The sequence below is a fragment of the Syzygium oleosum genome, unplaced genomic scaffold (assembly GCF_021117445.2).
Source record: "Syzygium oleosum isolate NSW1041296 unplaced genomic scaffold, Sole_v2.1 Sole_v2.62, whole genome shotgun sequence".
Lineage (NCBI taxonomy): Eukaryota > Viridiplantae > Streptophyta > Magnoliopsida > Myrtales > Myrtaceae > Syzygium > Syzygium oleosum.
In genome coordinates, this window is record NW_026607546.1 from 463,882 (window position 1) to 472,981 (window position 9,100).

Below are 9,100 nucleotides of genomic sequence, written 5' to 3' on the forward strand. Positions count from 1 at the left end.
GGGAGTTTTTGGGACATAAAAATTAACTTGGGGTAGTGTGGCACGGGTCTACCACTTTGAGTTTTTTATGATATATTCGGTGGCTGAAATGGATTGTCATCTAGTGAAGTGAAGGAAGTGGATGTTATAGAACATTTGCAATCGAGAAGATCCAGAGGTGAAATGGGTGGCTATCTACGGAAGTGGAGGAAGTGAGCAATGACACATGATATGCAGAATAAGAGAAGAAATCGTACGCTCTATTGTTGAGTATTAAATTAATGTGGTGATATTTTTTTTTGGTCGAAAATGTGGTGACATTGAACGGTCTATTGTTGAGCATTAAATTAAATGTGGTGACATTGAACATTTTGGTGGTGGAAACCAACTTCAAAGTTTGCCTTATAGGGTCTTATAGACAACGAAGCACTACAAAAGTAATATTTATTGGGAAAAAGACACCACAAGTGTCATAACTTACGTACGGCGTTCACTTGAATGTCATAACTTTTTTTCGATCATTTAAGTGTCATAATTTATGTATAACGATTACTTGAGTGCCATTACTTTTTTCTCCGATCATTCAAGTGTCATATAACTTTTCAATAGATCACCTAAGTGCCATACCTCTTTAAAAACGTTCACCATAAATGATATGCCATGTTGGATTTCAAGCAATTGGGGTGAATGTTTTTAAAAATTATTGGCACTTAAGTAATCAATTTAAAGTTATGGCACTCAAATGAACGTTTTTTTAAAAGTTATGGCACTCAGGTGGTCGAAAAAAAAGTTATAACACTCAGGTGAGCGCCGTACGAAAATTATGACCCTTGTGGTATCCTTATCCCAATATTTATTTTATTTTATTTTATTGGAGGTCAAAATTGAGCAGAGACTCCGTAATTTAAGTGGAGGGCCCTGGCGGTGGGTTGCTGGGCTAGTCTCCCCCGAGGTATAGGCACCCCGATTACCCGTGCAGGCTTGTCCCCGGGGAATGGTGGCGGATCCTCGGTTACCAAAAAAAAAAAATTGAGCACAGATTGAAATTACACCTTTGTGACAAACAACATCCTGCTCGGGAAAGAAGAAGGGGGGAGCAAATGCTAAAAAGAAAAGTGAATGGTAAGACATAAAGTGAAAAAAAGAAGGAAAAAAATTGTTGATATTTAAAAATTGCCTAATTCGTTCCTAAATTTCTTAAATTAGTTTACTTATGTGTAACATTGCAGAATGTTCTTATGCTGTGTAACTGTTAAATTGGCCAAAATACCATCAACGCCGATGGAAGCGACGACTTTCTTATGCTTCTGAAGTTGGTTCAACCCACGGCATTGTTAACCAAGTTCCTAACTTCCCATAACTTGTGCCCACTTTTCTTACATTTTCCCATTTATCTTCTCTCTCTTTTCAATTGAAAAACCCGAAATCCGCCATGAACACCGTCACCACATGATATTTAAGTTCCATCCCACTCCCTCGAATGAATTCGAAATTATGATGAAATAGTGAGCACAATCAGTGTCGGAAAAGCCCTAGCGATTGACAATATAGTCTATTTTTCCTTTTAGGAAAGTAATAATTCCTGTTTTTCATTTTACAAAGTAGTTAGATTACATGAGACTAGTTATTTACACACACAAAAATAGTTATGCGTCATGATTTTAAATAAGTCTATTTTTTATGCGAATTCAATCCATGCTCCCACCTTCAGGCAGTGATGATGATGAGTTGCTGGTTTGGGGCAGCAATAGCAGTGGTTCATTCACTATTAAAAAAGCTTATAAATTGATTTCACCAAGAAATCATTTGCCTACAGATAAACTCTAGAGTTCATTGTGGAAATGGGATGGCTCGCAGAAGATTAGAAGCTTCTTGTGGCTGGTTTCTCACCAGTGCCTACTTACTAATTACAAAAGGTTCCAACATAAAATCACTGCGAATTCCTTTAGCGCTTCTTATCCGCATTCCTATGAAACAATTTTACATGGGCTTCGAGATTGTAAGTATGCAAAGGCTGTTTGGCAAAAGATTTTGCTAACAAGCTTAAGGGGCGAATTCTTTGCCCATGATCGGCCCAAGTGATTGTTGGCAAACTTATCTACTTCAACAACCCTAGTTTTTGGTGTACTTTGTTGGCATTGTTGTAGTTGGAGAAATAAGAGATTATTTTAAACAGACTTTTCTCTTTCCTGCACACCTATGGGCCTGATTTTGGGATATGTTAAGGACGTTCTTTCGGCTCATATGACTGAAAATATATTGTCTTCTCTAAGGGAGAAACGGGATATGTTTGTGGGTTGGACATCCTTTCGGCTCCTTCTGGATGGATCAAATTCAATTCTGACAGGGCCTTTAAAGACAACTCGGGTCCAGCTTCAGCAGGTGGGCTTCTTCATATTGAATCGGCAATTGACTTGCTGGGTTCGCGCAAACTGTGGAAGCGTGATCTTCGCTCAAAGCAAAACCTTGGGACCTATATTTGGGTCTCCAAATGGCCATCTTGCTGGGCATTTGCAAACTTAGTATGGAGGTAGACTTGCAAGCGGCTATTTCCCTTCTTCAAAAATCAACTCCGTCTCTCAATTTTGGGGATATTCTCCTTTTCTCAAATTGTGAAGATGTTTAAGTATTTCCAGTTGGTCAAAATCATAACTTTTAGAGAAGGAAACTCATGTATAGATTGGTTAGCAAATTGGATACTTCAATTATCTTATGTAAATGACACTTTAGCATTAGCTAAGTCACCGAGAGGCTTACTTCCTTTGTTGATATGAGATCAGACAAGATCAAGTTTTATTAGGAGAGTAACGGTGTAACTCTTGGGCTTTACCCTCATTTCATACAAAAAAAAAAGGATACTCCATGATTACACATAAATTACCGTCCTAGGTATAATATCTTAGTAAACTCCTAATACATTTAACATAATGGTGTACATGATGAGCTCGAAGCTACCGTCAACTGCCAACGGCGAAGGAAGCGAGAACTTTCTTATGCTTCTGAAGTTGGTTCAACCCACAGCATTGTTAACCATGTTCCCAACTTCCCATGATTTGTGCCCACTTTTCTTACACATTCCCCTTAATCTTCTCTCTCTTTTCCATTGAAAAACTCAAAATTCGCCATGAACACGGTCACTACATTGTGTATAAGTTCCATCCCTCTCCCTCAAATGAATATGACATCACGATGAAATGGTGAGCACCATCAGCCTCGGAAAAGCCCTAGCGATCGGCAATATAGTCTATTTTTTTTATTTTACACAAAAAATAGGGATGCATCGTGATTTTAAATAAATTGTAAATCTATTGCACATTTGCTAATTCAGTCATAAACCTTTCAATTTTGCCACTTGAGTCCTAAACCTTTTCACGATTTACCAATTGAGTCCATCCGGCCAATTTTGGCCGGAAATCGCTGATGTGGAATCCGGCCATTCTAGGGGTGAGCGGTTCTAGGGTCGGTCGAAATTCCACATGGAACCCGGAACCTAACCTACATAGTCTAGAACCTAGAACCTACATTGTCACAAGTTATAAGGTTAGTTCCAAAGTCTACCCAGGTTCCACATTGTTCTTAATTGAATGATTACAGTGAATCATTATCTCTAATAACCACCATTTGCAGCTACAATCCACTAACTACAGCTCATATTTGATATACAAAGAATATGAAATCTTAATAAAATAAAAGTCTCAACCATGAATATCGCCTGAAATGGAAAATCATACTAGTAGTTACATATTACACATTATCATTGGACGCCATAAAATACTGCAAGATTGAGCGAAGACATAGAACAAAAGAAACGCAAAGACTTGTTCCCGATTCCAACATGGAAATGCCGTTGGAATTAGTTCCCAAATTTTTGGAACCTGAAATCTACCATATATACCTTAGTACCTAGAACCAAACCGGTGAACGAGTCCGGTTCTCTGGTTTACTCTAAAACGATGCTCACCTCTAGACCGTTCTATGTAGCACGGCCGGTGCTGACGTAGACAAATTTTTTTATTTTTTATTTTTATTTCCCTTTTTCTCTTTGCTTTTTTCTTTTCTTTTTTTTTTGTGCCGGCAACCCTTTGCAGCCGCGAAGGCACTGGGCAAGGACCTTCATGGCACCGCAAGCGAGGCGGTCCTCACTCACAGCCAGCAAGGCTGCAAAGCCCTCATCGCAACCCTTCCGATTGAGAGCCAAGGTGCAAAGGCCCTTGCCAGATCTGGGTGAGGGCCACCTCGCCCGCAACCGATGAAGGTCGCCGATGACCCTTGTCGGCACAAGAAACAACATGGAAAAAATAAAAGCAAAGGAAAATAAAAAAATTTCAATAACAAAATTCAAAAAATATTAAAATATTATTAAAATTTGTCCACATTAGCGCCGACCATACCACGTAGGACGGTCAATGTCCATATCAGTGATTTCCGGCCAAAATTGGCTAAATGGATTCAATTGGAAAAATGTGAAAAGGTTTAGAACTCTATTGGCAAATTAAAAGGTTTAGGATTTATTGGTAAACGTGCAATATGTTTAGACTTTTTGAACAATTTCCTCGATAATTTTCCCCCCAAAATCTATTCCCACCATCAAGTATCTTACAAATTTAATGCATGAACTTATTTTTATTAAACTAGTTTTTTTTTTAAGAATGAAGTCGTCAATTTATATGATTTGTTTAGTTTTTTAAGTTATTTAAGACTTGGTTTGTTCAAGATTCCACTCAAAGTAAGTGAAAATCTTGGGATTAAGTTAGATTGACCTACTTAGTGCCATTGAACTTGGTTGTTTAGTGTTTACTCATTTGATTTGAATTTTGATATCAAGTTTAATTGGACTTCAAGATTGACATGTCGAGTTATAGTGATTTCTTGCCTTAATTGTAATCTTGTCTACATGCCCAGAAGGTGTTTGAAGGAATACTAAAATGTTTTATTGCATCTTGGATGGGCAAAAATGAGAATGGTAAAACTAGACCTAAAAGTGGCATTTTAGTAATTTTTTATATACTTAGGAACCATTTTGTAAATTTGCAGAAATGAGCGGGCTCTTTAAGCAGTGATATTTTATGGTTTTAAGTGTTAAAAGAAATCAAACTGATTTAAAATAACTAGGTTTGAAGCTTTAGGGGGAAATTTGTCATGTCACCTAGCTATGAGACTAATCTACAAAAACTGGAAATTCTGGGGGCTATTCACAGTGTCACGCCCCGAACCCCAACGAGCTCACGATACCCCTTCGATCGGTCGTATAGAACGCGATGTCCCAGGACGCGTCGAGAACCCAAAAGAAATACCCACATGTGTACGCAAGCGGAAGCGAAATAAAACAACCCAGACAATAGACAATGACAAAGGGATAATAATAGCACAAACAATAATTGCATAACGTATACTCGGCACCGGCTTACAACCTTCATTTACACCTCAACCATCCATGCTACTAACTTCAAACCACGTTCATCAAAAAGGGGCGGTGATTGGTAAACTTATCTCCTCTACAAAACGGGGCGCTTCAAAGATGGGGTAACTTGACCCATCCTCGATCCGCGAGGTACTTTGGCGGCGTCTCCAAATCAATCACGGTCGCAAATCTGAAATTGTTTGCATTACAGTAATGAGAATAAATCTCAATAAGCAGACAACCTAAATCCCACCTAGGCCAATGCGTACCCAGACGACTCCCAACATGCAATCTAACAATCGACATAATCGAATTCATATAACACACTTACCTCGCCTCACATCATGCGTCACTTCTGCACGTTAGTCAAACACCATAGTGCAATCATAGCTCAAGGACATAACATAAACACTCGAGCGCCATACACACGTACATTCACCCAATTCAACCAAACACATTTCGTGTACATGTCCAACCAACTATCCACGGCTCAGTCCCGTGTAACCACGCCTCAAGACATTTCACTCGACCCGCGTAATCACGTCTTAGGTCATTCTTACTTTCCTCGCCACACCCGCGTAACCACGCTTCAGGTGGGCAGCCCTCCGATCAATACAGGCTTAGTCCCGCGTAATCACGCCTCAGGACATTTTTCTCGACCTGCGTAATCACGCCTCAGGTCATTTCTTGCCTTTCTAGCCACACCCGCGTAACCACGCCTCAGGTTGGCAGCTCTCCGATCAATCCGGGCTTAGTCCCGCGTAACCACGTCTTAGGACATTCCTCATGCACATACGCCACAACACAATTTGCCATACTTTCACCATTACCAATCTAACACATCATAACATCCCAATTCAAGCCACAAGCTCACCACATTAGCCCACCAACCCGACGTTCAAGTCGGCCACATTGAAACATCAATTCCACCCACAAACGCCACGGCAATTTGGTCATTTAACCCACCATAACTCAGCCACACAATCACCACAATTTAATCTACAACCTACCACATTCTAATCAACAATTCTATTCCCTAACTTAGTCACTAAACCAACTCTAATCACCCATAAACAAGTCTAATAATACCCAAAGTACTAAGTAGGGATTAGGAAGTCACTTACCTAAGTCCAAAGCCAAGGGAGACAAGCAAAAGCCAACAAAGGCCGATCGGGGCTGCGTCAGGCTCGACGCAGCACGAGCACAGCGGCCGGCAAAGCGCTTGGTCACGGCCGGGGCGCTCGGCATAGACCTCGGCCATGGCCCAGGACTCTCGGCCACGGTATGGCACTCGGCCAAGCGATAGGCGAGCGGCCGGGCAAGCGAACGGGCAAGCGGCTGGGACTGCTTGAGCACAGCTGGGGCAATGGCCAGGCGGGTGGCCAAACGGCTGGGCGAACTCGGCCATGGCCGGGACGGTGGCCAGGCAAGCAGGCGACGGCTGGGCACTCGGCATGGGTACGCGAGCAAGCGCGCGGCCGGGCTGGCCTGCGTGCTGGGCGAACGGCGACGGCGGTGAGCTCGGCCAGGCGAGCAGTGAGCTGGGTGAGCGGCCGAGCTGGCTAGCGAGCGAGCTGGCCGGTGAGCTGGGCGAACAGCGATAGCGGCGAGCTCAGCCAGGCAAGCGACGAGATGGCGACGGGCGATGGCGTCAGGCAAGCAAGCAGGAGAGCAGAGAGCTGGGCTCACGGCGGCGAGCTGCTGGGGGAGCTGACGACGACAGCGACGGCGTCCGGTGGCTGGGCGGTGGCAACTCGATCAAGCAACGAACACGGCGGCGGCTGGTGGCAAGCTGCCGAGCGATGACGAGCTCGGCCCGGCGAGCTGCCAGGCGCGCGGACGAGCGAGCGGCGATGACGACGGTGTCCAATGGCTGGGCGGTGGCGACGGCGGAGGCTGTAGCTAGTCGAGCGAGCGTCAACGCAAGGCAAACGGCGAGTGGTGGTCGGTGGTGAGCAGCAAGAAGAGAGCAGAAGCAATAGCGCGGGGAAGAGAAGGAGAAGAAGAGAAGAAGAAGAAAAGAAGAAGAAGAAAGAAGAAGAAAGGAGGAGAGAGAGAGAGAGTCTGCATGGGGCAGAGGGGGAGGGGACGTGCGTAAGGGGGAGGAGCCCGAGAGAGAGAGAGAGAGAGAGAGAGAGAGAGAGAGAGAGAGAGAGAGAGAGAGAGAGAAACAGAGAGAGAGAGAGAAAGTAATCGATTGCGATCCAACGGCCCACATTCAAACCTGAAGTCGATCTAATGGCCCACGAAAAACTCTAATTTATAAATTAAGAAAAGGCCAAAGACACTAACTAAAATAAACCAGAGAGAGGTCTATTAGTCAAAATCCGCACCCGGTCAAAATTTCACTTTTTGATAATTCCTGGCAATATCGACGCTGGCCACAATAATATCGACACCGTTCAATTAAATTCGTCATGGAACTCCGAGAAATTCGACACCAAAGTTCGGGCTCTAAATAACGGCCAAATTCGATCGAATGCGATTTTAGCAAAATCTCAAATTTAAAATAACTCGAAAGTGATCAGTTCTAGGCGAGATTCAACTATAAGCATACTGACGAAATACACGTTTTATAATTCCTAAAATAGGTCAAAATTCGGAATGTCACACACAGCATTAGAAAACTTATGATAATAGGTAGTTAAGTTATTTATAAAAATGATTAAACAATTTATCTAACTAGTCAAAATTGGACTTAATTGCGCAATTAATTCACAAGAGGGCTACTTGGATAAAATTTTATAAAATTTGTGGCATGTCTAGAGTGTAAATAATATTCATATGTTTAAGATAGGGAAAAGTGCTGAATAAGTCCTAAACCTTTTGGGGTGGTGCCAATTTAGTCCTAAATCTATTTTTGGTGCCAATTTAGTCCTAAACCTTTTGATATGGTGTCAATTCAGTCCTTTTGGCTGGATTTTGCTGACGTGGACGTCGGCCGGCCGGTGACCGGTCACCGGAGCTAACTTGGACAAAATTTAATAATATTTTAATATTTTTTTGAATTTTTTTTCTTTTTTTTCCTTCTCCCTCTTCCTCCAGCCGGTCGTCGGAGCAGCGACAGGCCGGAGGCCAGAGGCCGGCGAGGTCAACCTCGCCGGCCTCGGGCGAGCCATGCCGGCCACTAGCGAGGCTTGCCCTCGCCGACGGCTGGGTGAGGCCCGACCAGATCCGGCGAGGTCGAGCCTCGCCCAGCCATGGTGAGGCTCGCCTTCGCCGTAGGCTCACCCGGCCCTCGCCATGGCCAGGCGAGGTCGGGCCTCGTCCAGCCGCCGGTGAGGCTCGCCTGGCCCTCGCCAGACCTCGCGACCTCTGGCGAGGGCCGGGCGAGCCTCGTCGGCGGCTGGGCGAGGCCCGACCTCGCCGGATCTGGCGAGGGCCGGGCGAGCCTCGCCAGCCAGCGTAAGGCTCGCCCTCGCCAGTGACCGGCGATAGCTCGCCCGAGACCGGCGAGCTCGACCTCGCCGGCCTCTAGCCTCCGGCCAGTCGCCCCTCCGGCGACCGGCTAGAGGAAGAGGGAGAAGAAAAAAAAAGAAGAAAAAAAGAAAAACAATTCAAAAAAAATATTAAAATATTATTAAATTTTGTCCACATCAGCTCCGGTGACCGGTCGCCGGCCGGCCGACGTCCACGTCAGCAAAATCTGGCCAAAAGGACTGAATTGGCACTATATCAAAAGGTTTAGGACTAAATTGGCACCAAAAATAGGTTTAGGAC